Here is a 12738-nt window from a genome sequence, read left to right on the forward strand (position 1 = left end):
CTGTACTTCACCAGGAAATGGGATTTTAGCTGTAGGTATTTTATGGAGGGGCCATATCAGGTGAGAAGGTTCCACTTTATTCTTAGTCTATATAGAGCTTTTATCATAAATAGGTGTTAATTTTTTTTTAATTTATTTATTTTATTAATTTATTTTTGGCTGTGTTGGGTCTTTGTTGCTGTGCACAGGCTTTCTCTCTAGTTGAGGCAAGGAGGGGCTGCTCTTCGCTGTGGTGCGTGGGCTTCTCATTGCAGTGTCTTTTCTTGTTGCAGTTCACAGGCGCTAGGCATGCGAGCTTCAGTAGCTGTGGCACACAGGCTCAGTAGTTGTGGCTCGCGGGCTCTAGAGCGCAGGCTCAGTAGTTGTGGGGCACGGGCTTAGTTGCTCCGTGGCATGTGGGATCTTCCCAGACCAGGGCTCAAACCCGTGTTCCCTGCATTGGCAGGTGGATTCTTAACCACTGCGCCACCAGGGAAGCCAAGTGTTAAATTTTCGTTGAATGAGTTTTCTGCATTTATTGATGACTATATATTTCATTTTTTTAATTCTACTCATATGATGAATTACATTGATTGATTTTTAAGTATTAAACAAATCTTGCAAATTTGGGCTACACTATGCTTGATCACACTATGTGGTTTCATTTTACATGTATCACTGAATTTAATTTACTAATATTTTGTTAGGTATTGTATTTTGCATCTATGTTCATGAATGTTATTAATCTCTAAGTTTCTTTTCTTACAATGCTTTTTTGTCAGGTGTGGGATCAAGGTTATGCCAGCCTCATGAAATGAGTTGGGAATTGTTTCCTCTTCTATTTTCTGAATGATTCTGTGTAAGATTCATAATATTTCCTCCCTAAATCTTTGATAAAACTCACAGTGAAACCATCTGGGCATACGGTTTTCTTTGTAGAAACAGTTTTGATGATGAATTCAATTTTTAAAGATAATCATAGGTCTAATCAGATTTTCTATTTCATTTTGTGTTAGTTTTCGTAAGTTGTATTTTTCCAGAATTTGTGTCACCTAAGTTGAATTTATTGACATACAGTTGTTCATAACATTTATTCATTCTTTTTATTATTTGAAGGATCTATATTGATACCCCTACTCTAATTCTTGATTTCTGTCTCCTCTGTTTTTTTTAACAGTCTTGCTGTAGAGTTATCAGTTTTTACAATTTTCAAAAAATCAATTTTTGCTTTGTTAATTTTTTCTGTTTGTTTTCTAGTTCATTACTTTCTGTTACTATTTTTATTATTCTTTTACTCTTTTGTATTTAATTTGCTTGTCTTTTTCTAGCTCCTTATGGTGAAAACTTAGATAATTAAGCCTTTTTGTTTGTTTATATCTGACGTAAACATTTAAAGCTATGAATTTCCCTCGAAGCACTTCTTTGGCTGCTTTCTATAAGTTCTGACATGTGTACCTCTGTGTATGCACATGTGTGTACCTATATGTATATGCATACCTGTGCATGTGTACATGTGCACCTGCATGTGTGTGTATGTGTACCTGTGCACATGTGCATGTACGTGCTCATGTTTGTGTATCAGTTTGCTAGAGCTGCTGTAACAAAGTACTACAAATGGCAGCTTTAATGACAGAAATTTTTTCTGCCACAGTTCTGGAGGCTAGAAGTCTAAGATCAAGGCGTCAGTAGGGTTGCTTCCTTCAGGGGTCTCCGAGGGGGAATCTGTTCCAGGCCTCCCTTGTAGCTTCTAGAAGATCCTTGGGTTTCCTTGCCTTGTGGAAACATCACCTTGGTCTCTGCCTTCATCTTCACATGGCATTCTCCCAGTTGTATGTCTCTGTCCAAATTTCCCCTTTTTATAAGGACACAGTCATATTGGTTTAGGGTCAACCCTCATGATCTCATCTTAAATTGATTATCTGTGTTATGGGCTGAATTTTGTCCACCCCCAATTCATATGTGGAAGTCCTGACCCCCTAGCACCTCAGAATGTGACCTTATTTGGAGACAGCATCTTTAAGGAGGAATTAAGGTAAAATAAGTTCACTGGGGGTGGGTCCTGATCCCTTATGAATGGCATCCTTATGAGAAGAGGAGATGAGGACACAGACACACACAGAGAGACGACCATGTGAGAACACAGGGAGGAGACGGCCGTCTACACACCCAGGAGGGAGGTCTCGGCAGAAACCTGCCACATGACACCTAGATCTCAGACCTAAGTCTCCAGGACTGGAGAGAATAAATGTGTGTTGTTTAAGCCCCCTATTTGTGGTGTTTGTTACACCTGCCCAAGCTAAGACACCCTATAAAGCCTCTATCTCCAAATAGGGTCACATTCTGAGACATTGGAGGCCAGGAATTTAATATGTAAACTGGCGGGGGACACAATTCAGCCCATGACAGCATGTATATGTGTGTACATGTATACATGTGTGTATGTCTATGTGGGGAAACCACGACTCTGTGTATACAGGACACAGGTGAAGAAACTGGATCCAGTGCAGTGATGGGACCTGCTGGGGAAACCCAGGATGCTGGGCAAGTGGCCTTCCCCTTATGGTGCCCCCACCCCACCCTGAGGCCTCAGCTGCCACTGCCTGACCCCCACCCGTCCTAGAGGTGACTTTCCCACAGACTGCTGAGGTCAGGTGATGGGTCCCTGCCGCCCTGGCTGTGGGCACCTAGACAGACAGTGGGTCACCCACTGCAGCTGGGGATGGACCCCACAGACAGGAGTGTGATGATGCTGCAGAGGTGACTTCTGGGCACCAGGACAGAGCTGTGAAGCTAAGAGCCAGAGGAAGCCTGTGAGAGGGGCTGGTGGGAGAGCCCAGCTGAGGGCAGAGCCTGAGGGGACCGAGGGCAGGACAGCAGGGCCAGGGTGTTGGGTCGGGACGGCTGGTCCTGCTCTGGCGTCTGGCCTCTCCCCTGGTTTCTGACATTTTTATTTCTGGCGTATCCTCCGCAAGGCCCACAGACCCCCAGCATGCGTATGGCCGCTTTGGAGAGAAGGCAGGGCCTGGCCTCAGGTGGTGTCCGTGCAGAGGGCGCGGGGCTGACTGATGGCCGGGGGCTGCCCCAGGCCAGCCAGCTGGCCACGGCCCAGACCACACCATGTGGGACCAGGAGGAAATGGGTCCCAGATGCTGCTGAGTGGGCTGGGTGTGAGCCTCCCGATGTATGGAAAGAGGAGGCTGGCTGCGGTTAGCTGGTCCAGCGTTCCAGGGCTGTGCCCCCGGGGTCACCTTGTGGGAGGAAGGAAGTGGTCCTGGGAGGGGCAGATAAGCCCTCCTGCCCCCGCAGGAAGGGTGGGTCACCTAGGCTCCATCTGGACCCTCCTTTCCCCAGAAACCATGGGCCCAGGTTAACCCCAGGGCACCTGTGGGGGTGGGTGCAGAGGTGAGCTGGCTGGCACACAGACCCAATGCACCCCCAAGGCAGGGCTCCCCAGTCAGCCTCCTGGGCCAGGGAAGGGAGTAGGATCCCCTCCCCTGCCCCCAGCACTGCAGGCAGGCAGGTGGCAGAGGGGGAGGCCAGGTCTCTGCTGGCCACAGGTCCAAACTGCTCAGGAGACCCCAAGTGTGAGCTGATCGCTGGCCCAGCACAAGCTTCAGGACCCCACACGCCAGGCTGGGGGTCTTTCACCATCACTCAGAGAACTTTGCTGGGTTTCTCTTATTTCTCAGCAGCTGCCTTCCTGGGGTGGAGGGAGACCTTGTCTGGACCCCCACCTGCTGCTGCCCAGCCCTGGTCCTCACAACTCCCAGAGTCTGGAGACCCCTTTCTCACCTCTCCGGGGACCTCTTGGCTCCTTAGTTCGTCCTGGCAGGTTCTTGTCCACTGGAGTCCAGAGTTCGTGCAGCCAGAGAGGAGCCACAGATGCCCGGGGGAGGATGGCCCCTCTGGGACAAATCATCCATCCAGTCTCACCGCCTCCAGGCAGTCCTCCCCCTGGAGGCTGTCTGTGTGCCCTTCCTCTGTGCCAGCTCGCCCCTTGTGTCTACCCAGCCACCAGCCCCTTACAACACTGGGCTCTGCACCCGAGGTCCCTGCTCCGGCTCCTGACTTCCAGTCACCTCTTGTCTGATAAAACCCTGCTCTTCAATCCCGTGAGTTTTCTAGCAAAGTTCCCTGTTTATTGGTACCCAGGCGAGGTTCTCTCCAGCTGGTGCTTTGATCAGTGTCCTGGGAGGTGTGAGGGGGGAGGGGGGATGGCAACTTTTGCCCCACCGGGACCCTGCTGTGTGTCTCTCCCCACAGGACGAGGGTCTGGGGACCTCCAGCCTGAGGTCTTTCGTAACATCCATCTGCATACAGCAGGCACTCAGCGCTGCTCCACTGAGATGTCTCAGGGGGAGTCACCGCCCCACAAGGTGCACCTTGGCCTGATTTTAGAGGTCCTGGCTGGAGGATCCGAGTGTCCCCAGACCCGGGAAGTGGGCACCAGTCGATGATGGCATCTGGGGATGAGGGTGTGGTATGGAGCTCTGCTGTGGGTGTCGAGGTTCAGGATTGTGACCTGGAAATCCTCGGGACCAACTTTTCTTTTGACTGGAGGGGGTGCAGAGTGGCCAGAGCCTTCGAGAACTGGGGGCCTGGCCAGGCCCCCAGTTCGTGCTCTCCGGCTGCTCCCCCGAAGTTCCCGGGTTGACACCCCCTTCACCTCTGCCCTCTGGCACCCCTTCCCCAGTCTCACACCCACAATCCCAGCCTTGTTGCTCCCCAAACAGAGCAGAGCTTCTGCCCTTGCAGGGCCACCCGGGTGAAGCCACCGGCGATTGAGGGAGGCGCCACTTCCACCTGGAGGGGAGCCCCCTGCCCGGTGCAAGGCAGGGACCTCCCTGGAGGGACACAGGTCAGGACCAGGAGGGAGTGGGAGTGGCCCCACTGGATCCGATGTGGCAGAAACCTGCCTGGTTGTCCTGAGCCCAGGGAGCACGCAGGATGGGCGAGGGCTCCGGCTCCCGAGGTCTCTTCCAGCCCAGTGCAGGAGGGCAGGCCAGTGTCGGGCCCCCGGCTGTGTATGTGAGTGCACACGTACGCGTGTACAGTGTGCGCAGTGTGCATGTGTGCATGTATGTGGTATGCGCACATGTACATGTGTATAGTATGAGCATGTGTTCATGTACATTTAAAATTCAGAGCCACTCACTTCAGTGATGTAGAGATGAGCATAGACAGAGCCTCCAGAGTTTTCCTCAAGCAGGTAGTGTCTCCCTCACTGGCCCAGAGAGACAGGAAAGCCCCCCTGTCCTCCCTTCTCTAGGGCTGCGTGTGCCCTGGGGTTTTAGAGGAGATGCTGAGTCCCGGCAACTTGGAGGGTTCCAGAGTGATGTGCACAAACACACCAGCACATGCACACATATGCCACGGATCCCACTACTAACAGCCGCACAGAACGCTGCCCCGTAAGCCCCCAGGAGGCGCAGAAAGGCACTTCCTCTGCAGAGCGGGGTGTGCGATGGGATGGGGGATGCAGCCCAAACCACAACCTGCTCTGCTGCCAGAGGGCGGGGGGGCCTTCTGGCCCGAGAACCTCCGAGGGTTGTGAGTCGGTCCTGCTGCTGGTGCTAAGACCTGGTCAGTCTCGCTGATCGGTGGTCCCTGATGCTCGGGGATGCGGGACCCCAGACCCCTCCCAGCCCCAGTCAGAGCAGACATGGGGATCAGCCCAGGGCCGTTCGGGGTACCCATCTCCCCCATGTTCACAGTACATGGCGTGGAAACCTGGGTGTGGGGCGGGCAGGGCTGACTCCAGGGCTTGCTGGTGACCCAGGCAGTCTGTCTGTCTGAGACACGTGGCCCGGGCTGCTGGACCCCAGGTTCACATGGCAGAGTCCATGGAATTGGGCTCAAGCGACCACAGACCAGGTGCTGTGTGCCGGGCAAAACCCCATTCACTCCTCAAACCTCCCTGCTGTGAGGAGGGTCCCATTTTACAGACGAGGACTTTGAGGCCCAGCAAGGTCGCGATCTTGCCCAAGGTCACACAGAGGAGGGGAGGTGAGCGGTTTGGAGCGCGACACTCTGGCCCTGCACGCGGGGCCTTCACTGCCGCTCTGCGTTGCTCCTGCTCCAAGCCTCCCAGGAGGCTGACGCGGTGGTGTCTCGGGTCTGAAGATGCTGGCGCTCCTGCAGGGGAGCCTGGACACCCCGCATCTCGACGGGGGACCCCCCAGAAGGGAGCTTGCAAGCACCCAGGGCCCCGGGGTCTGGGCCCTCCACACCCCTTTGGCTCTTGACCCACGCATCGTGGGGAAACGAGATTTATAACCTGGGCTGATGCAGACCACCACTGAGTGTGATCAGTGAGTCCTATTTCCTTCCACTCCTTTTGCTTAATGTCCTGCTTTTATCCACTCTTTCCTAATTCTTAAAGCTTTTATTAGGAAAATGAACCCCATGTGTGTCCCCCTGTGGCACATTTTCAGTCAAATTGGGGACGCCACGTCACTTGCAGCCATGACTACCATGTGTCCCAGGAATGACTGGGCCTGTGCCCCATGGGAGCCCCGTTCTGTATTTGGTCACTGTGGCTACCTTGTGTGGTTTCAAAACGTCCTCTGTCCCCGCACTTCCCAAAAACCGGGGCTGGGTCTAGAGTCCCGATCAGATTGGGGGCAACAGGCAGCGGAGACCCCCTCCTGCTGTGTCTCTCGGGGGTCCCGATGCAGGGGGGTCAGCCTGATCCACATGGCAGCCCCCCAGCCCGGAGCTTCCGGCGGCGCTCGTGGCCCGTTGGCCTCCCCCATATACTCCACGGCAGGAGCAAAGGGTGAGCTTCTCTTCCCGCCGTTCCTTCTGAAATTATCAGCTGGAAATCCTCTAAACAGCTTTGTCCTGGAGCCAGCCCGCTCCTGCAGGAACCAGGGCAAACTACTGGTTTCTTATTTCATTGTCTTTTCTTTATTTGCCGGTCTTCAGAAACTCCACGCCCTGACAGCTGGCGAGGGTCACGGGAGATTTTAAAGTTTTAAAAACGTGATATTTTGCAGCCCATTGCTGCCATTGGTCTATTTGATGCCAAATGCCCCAGTTTTGGCCAGGGTGGGGGCCTTTCAGGCTGGCGCCTCATCCATCTAGCGGGACCCCGGGTGCTGAGAACACCTTGCTTGCAGGTGAAGAGCATTCAGGGCACTTTCTGTTCCGCCCAGCCCCGCACTTCGTCACATCTCCAGAAAGCCCTGGTCCTTACAGCAGGAAGAGGTGTGTGGAGGGCACAATCTGGGTGCTGGGGGCCTCAGCCCCCGAACTGTCCTTGCTTACCCACCATCCAGGGGCAGAAAGGAAAAGACCTATTCTTTTTTTCTTTTTAAAGATTTATTTATTATTTATTTATTTTATTTATTTTAGGTTGCGTCAGGTCTTAGTTGCAGCACGTGGGATCATTGCTGAGGTACGCGGATCCCTCGTTGCGGCACGCAGGCTCCTGTGGCATGCAGGCTTCTCTCTAGTTGTGGCGCGCAGGCTCCAGGGCGCATGACTCTGTAGTTTGCAGCATGCAGGCTCTCTAGCTGAGGCGCGCGAGCTCAGTAGTTGTGGTGCATGGGCTCAGCTGTTCCTCGGCACGTGGGATCCCAGTTCCCAGACCAGGGATCGAACCTGGGTCCCCTGAATTGTAAGGCAGATTCTCTACCACTGGGCCACCAGGGAAGTCCCAAGACTTATTCTTATAAGAGAAAAATACAGTGTGAGTCCAAGAGTTTATACTGACACCTCCGATTCGAATGCAAGAGTTTTCCCAACTTCTTTGATTTTATATTTGTGTCTATTTTCTCTAATCCTGAAATCTTGATTCCTAATGGCATTAACATAATATTTTTTGTTTTCATCCTTACGTGCTTTATTTGAAACTGAATTTTTGTAGTTTAAAGTTAATAAAAGCAGTATTATTGCCAAAGATTGGATTATGAACACAGTTTAATATTTCTGTATGATTCCTTTTGTCCTTATGACTTGTGCCATTAGGGGTGTATACTCCAGCTCCTTGTATTTAAAATTCAGGTGAAACTATTCTCTGTGTGATTAAGCCACCAATGTGATATAAAATTTGTTCATTTGTTTTGGATTTTTAGGGATTGCTTTGTTTTTCATTTTTGTTTACTTTTATAACTGAATTATATATTTATATGAGTCCAAGGCAAAACTAGCAACCAAGGCTTACTCAGTCTAACCTGGCTTTCTGGCCAGAAGGCCAGTTCGGCCAGCAGGGACCATGGCCTCGTGAGCTCATGTAGGACATCTGAGAGGTCCCTGCTCTGGGGATGGCTGGCCTGTCACCTCAGCCTCTAACTGTCATCATGGACGTTCAGTGCCTCTGCTGGGACTTGATTCCCTGTGTTAATCTATTTAACAAGCTCACTGTGACTGCTGTGCTGGGCCTGTGAGGGGTCACGGAAGCCCAGAATCAAGTGAGATACAGAGCCTGTGTGATGACCCCAGACAAGCAGGTGGAGTCCAAAAGGGGAGCTCCGGTCCCCATCACCCCGCCTCTCCCAGCCACCAGCGTGGTGCAGGGCATGGGCAGGGCCAGAGGTTGGACCGGCTGAGCCAATGGCTGGCCACAAGGAGCCTGAGTTTGCTCTGCTATGAGCCCAACTTTCCTCATCTGCCCCTAAATCCAAACTCCTTCCAGCTGGCCACCAATGAGCTGGACATTCCACAGGCCACTTTGTAGACACCAGAAAAACCTCCCAGAGCTTCTGCCATTGGCTGACCCTGGATGTAGGTAGATGGGGCAGATGGTTAAGTGAACAGGAGCAAAGGCCGCCAGGCCGCCAGCGTCGTCACGCGGGGCTCCTGTGCCTCACTGCAGCTCCCGCTCTCGTCCTTGTGACTGAATTAGAACAGCTCTGCCATGGAGTGCTGAGCCCGGAGCGGGCTCAGAGGATGGCTGTGCCGACCCAGGGGTGCGCCCGCTGAGCACGAAGCCCCCTGCCTCCTTCACCTCCTCGAAGGGCATGGGGCCCTCTCAGCCCCACCTGATGCACCCAACACCATCCAGATGTGGGTTCCTTCCACAGTGCAGGAGACGTAGACCTGTTTTTATTCCATTATCGGGCAATGTTCACCGATTAACATCAGGGTTGTTGCCACTCTTTGCTCTGCTACTGATGTTGTAATTAAAGTCCTTGCACCCACCTACGTCCGTCCCCACCATAAGCTTCCACACTCTCTGTTCTATCATCGGCTTGGTTTGGGTTGGTTCCATGTCCTTCCCACCCATGAAGGATGGAGACTTTGTCCTGTTTACTGACGGACCTCAGGGTCCAGCCCTGGAGATGTCCCCACCACTGCAGACGCCTGGGAGCATCATTGTTTTACCTCTCATGTTCACACCCACAACCCACCTGGGAATTGATTTCATTTTTCCATGTGGATATTTAATTAACCTGGAACTATTTATTAAAGAGGTCTTTGTCTCTTGCTCTGTAATCCCAATTTATTATAAATCAAGTGTCCAACATATGTGTGTGTCTTTACGTGAACACTTCATTTCATCTCGTTGATCTATTTTTCACCTATTTTCCATCTTAACTTCTGGAGCTTTGTATTGAGTCTTGGTATCTGATGGTGGAGTCACTAAGTTTGGTTTTCTGCAAGATTGTCTTGGCTATTCTGGTCCCTTTGCATTTCTACGTAAACTTCAGAATCAGCTTTTCAGTAGCCCCACCCACACATGCACACACACCCCCCTGCTGGGATTTTAATTGGGATTATAATGAAATTGATAAGTACATTTTTATATCTTTATAACATTTGTCTTTTAATCTATGAATATGTCATAAACCCTCATTTATTTAGGTCTTCCTTAATACCTTAATACCTGTTTAGTTTTCAGAATATTTTGTTAGGTTTATTGCTAGACATTTGATGTTTTGAATGCTATTGAAATGGTTTCATTCAGAAATTCTCATTTTCTAATTGTTGCAGGTCTATATAAATACAATTGACTTTTGTATATTGTATCCAGTGTCCTTCCTAAATTCACTTTAAAAATACAGCTTTATTGAGATATAATTCACATACCACATAATCCAGCTATTTCAAGTGTAAATTTTTAGCATATTCACAGAATTATGCAATCAGCATTGCAATTGTTTTAGAATTGTTTTATTACCCTCTCCTCAAAGAAACCTCATACCTTTGCTAAATTCACTTTTTTTTTTTTTTGCTGTACACGGGCCTCTCGCTGTTGTGGTCTCTCCCGTTGCGGACGGAGCACAGGCTCCAGACGCGCAGGCTCAGCGGCCATGGCTCACGGGCCCAGCCGCTCCGCGGCATGTGGGATCTTCCCGGACCTGGGCACGAACCCACGTCCCCTGCATCAGCAAGCGGACTCTCAACCACTGCGCCACCAGGGAAGCCCTAAATTCACTTTTAATCAAAGCATTTATCTATAGATTCTTTTGGGTTTTCTATGTACACAATCAGACTGCTGTGCTTGCGGTCATGAAGCCTGCAAGCACCTATATAAGTAAAGGTTTGGTAAAAACACGCATCTGCTATTGATGGAAACAAACTGTGCTTAAGAAGAGCCTGAGTTTGCATATGTGCTGATGTGAACAAGGCAGCCAGAGCAAAGTGGGCGGCACAACGCACACTCTTGTGTGTGTGTGTGTGTGTGCGCACGCACACACTTCTGATCTTAGGTATGAACTGAGAATCATTCAGGTATGAACAGCATCAGGAGGTTTGGGGGATTCCAGTACAAGCTCCCAAGGGCCTCTCTTGTAAAGGCATCTCTGGATACACCCCCTCCCTCCCCAAAGAAGATTAAACCCGCCAGGTCGTAGGAGACTGATGGAGAGGTGGGATGAGTGTGGCCAAGCCTGGCCCCTCACCTGTGCTGCCGGCAGGTGAGGGGCCTGAGCAACCTCAGCATCTGATGGCCGGGGCAATGCCGATGGAGTTCATCCATCTGGAGGAACCAGAGGGCCTTCCAGCCTCGTTCCCCATGGTCCTCAGCAGACGGGCTGCTTCACGACCCCCAGGTGCCTTCAACAACTAAGAGACAAAAGTTCTCTCTGCCTCAACTATTTTTTCTGCACCAACCTCAGGTACATTGGGAGTGAAAGACACTCTGTTTAAGAAAATTTCTGCTGGAGTAAGGAGCACATTGTATCGCTAAGCTTGTGCTTTTCAGGGGAAAATCACATTGATAGCAATGCAGAAATTTTCATTTAGACAAGTTCACAAGCATGGTTTACAGCTGTGATGTTCACACTGGTATAACGTGTCAGGTTTTAAGAGCTGAATGTCCAGGGATACCTGGGCAATTCCCTCCAGTGTGGGGAAATCCCCCCTCGCCAAGCCCCTCCTTCCCATCCTCCCCCCTCCTCTCCTGTCCCCTGTCCTGGAACTTCCCACGGGAGGTGAGCAGAGGCCACCGACTGGCTCCAGCCTGGACCAGAGCTCAGCGTTCCTTTGTTTTGACAGAGCTTGTGCTTTCTAAGAGGAAGAAACGGTGTTGAAAACTCAGTTTGAAAGATGATGGACTCCTGGACTCCTGGACATTTGCACAGCTAAACGAGTGAGAAAATGAAGAAATGGGTGGACAAATGTTTACACAGGAAGAGACTATAAGATTCATCTGTTTCCATGTGAATTCCAACCAGTAAAACTAAAAGCTCTTATGAAACAAAACTGTGTTTTGGAATCGAAGGTCCTGCTTTGAGTATAAGCTTACACTCAGAAGAAAAAAAAACAGCTTCTGAGTTACTTGTCTGTAAATTGGCACACACCACAAGAGATAAGATAACATGCTTCTGGATGTGTGCCCAAGATACAGAACAGTGGCTGGTTGTGAAAACATTTCCTTCCAAGGCTAATGTTTTCAGAAGGAAAAACATGGCAAAATTTATTACTATGACGTTTAAATCTGTTAGGCCTGATTTATTTTATTTTTTTTTTTTTTTGCGGTATGCGGGCCTCTCACTGTTGTGGCCTCTCCCGTTGTGGAGCACAGGCTCTGGACGCACAGGCTCAGCGGCCATGGCTCATGGGCCTAGCCGGTCTGCAGAACGTGGTATCTTCCTGGACCGGGGCACGAACCCATGTCCCCTGCATCGGCAGGCAGACTCTCAACCACTGCGCCACCAGGGAAGCCCCTGATTTAATTTTTAACCTAATAAAAAGGACCCAAACTAGTGAACAGGTCATTATACATTTTTCAAAACCCAAAGAATGTCTGTCACAAAGAGTGAGCCCCAAAGTAAATATTGGATTTTAGTTTATGATAAGGTGTCAATATCACTCTCAGTTGTAACAAACGTAGCACATGGACGTCACTGAGCAGAAGCGGAGCTTGTCCGCGCGCAGGGCCAGGACCCGTGGGAACTCTGCTCTTTCTACCCGCATTATCTGTAGACCTAAAGCTCCTCCAAAAATAACCTTTACTCATTTAAAAAAATTTAAAGGAGCCAAACCGCAGTCCACTTCTCTAATAAACTCTATATATTTTCTGTAATAATAATATTAATCATTTTAAATGTCAGATTTGGAGTCTTTCATGTCAACTTTTGGAAACACGTGGTCTAAGAAGCCTGGCATTTTAGCAATTCCCTGTTTGGTCATTTTCCGACCCAATGCTGCTAATTAAACATTTTGTAAATGACTGTAACATACAAAGCTTCTCCCTTTTCTTTAGTTTATAAATAGGAATTTATAGGCATACAGATGATATTATGATATTATAATATTATAAAGACTAAGAACAGCTCTACTTCAATTGTCTTTGCCTGTTCAGGCTGCTGT

This window comes from Mesoplodon bidens, assembly GCF_964165515.1.
Source record: "Mesoplodon bidens genome assembly, chromosome: 5".
Lineage (NCBI taxonomy): Eukaryota > Metazoa > Chordata > Mammalia > Artiodactyla > Ziphiidae > Mesoplodon > Mesoplodon bidens.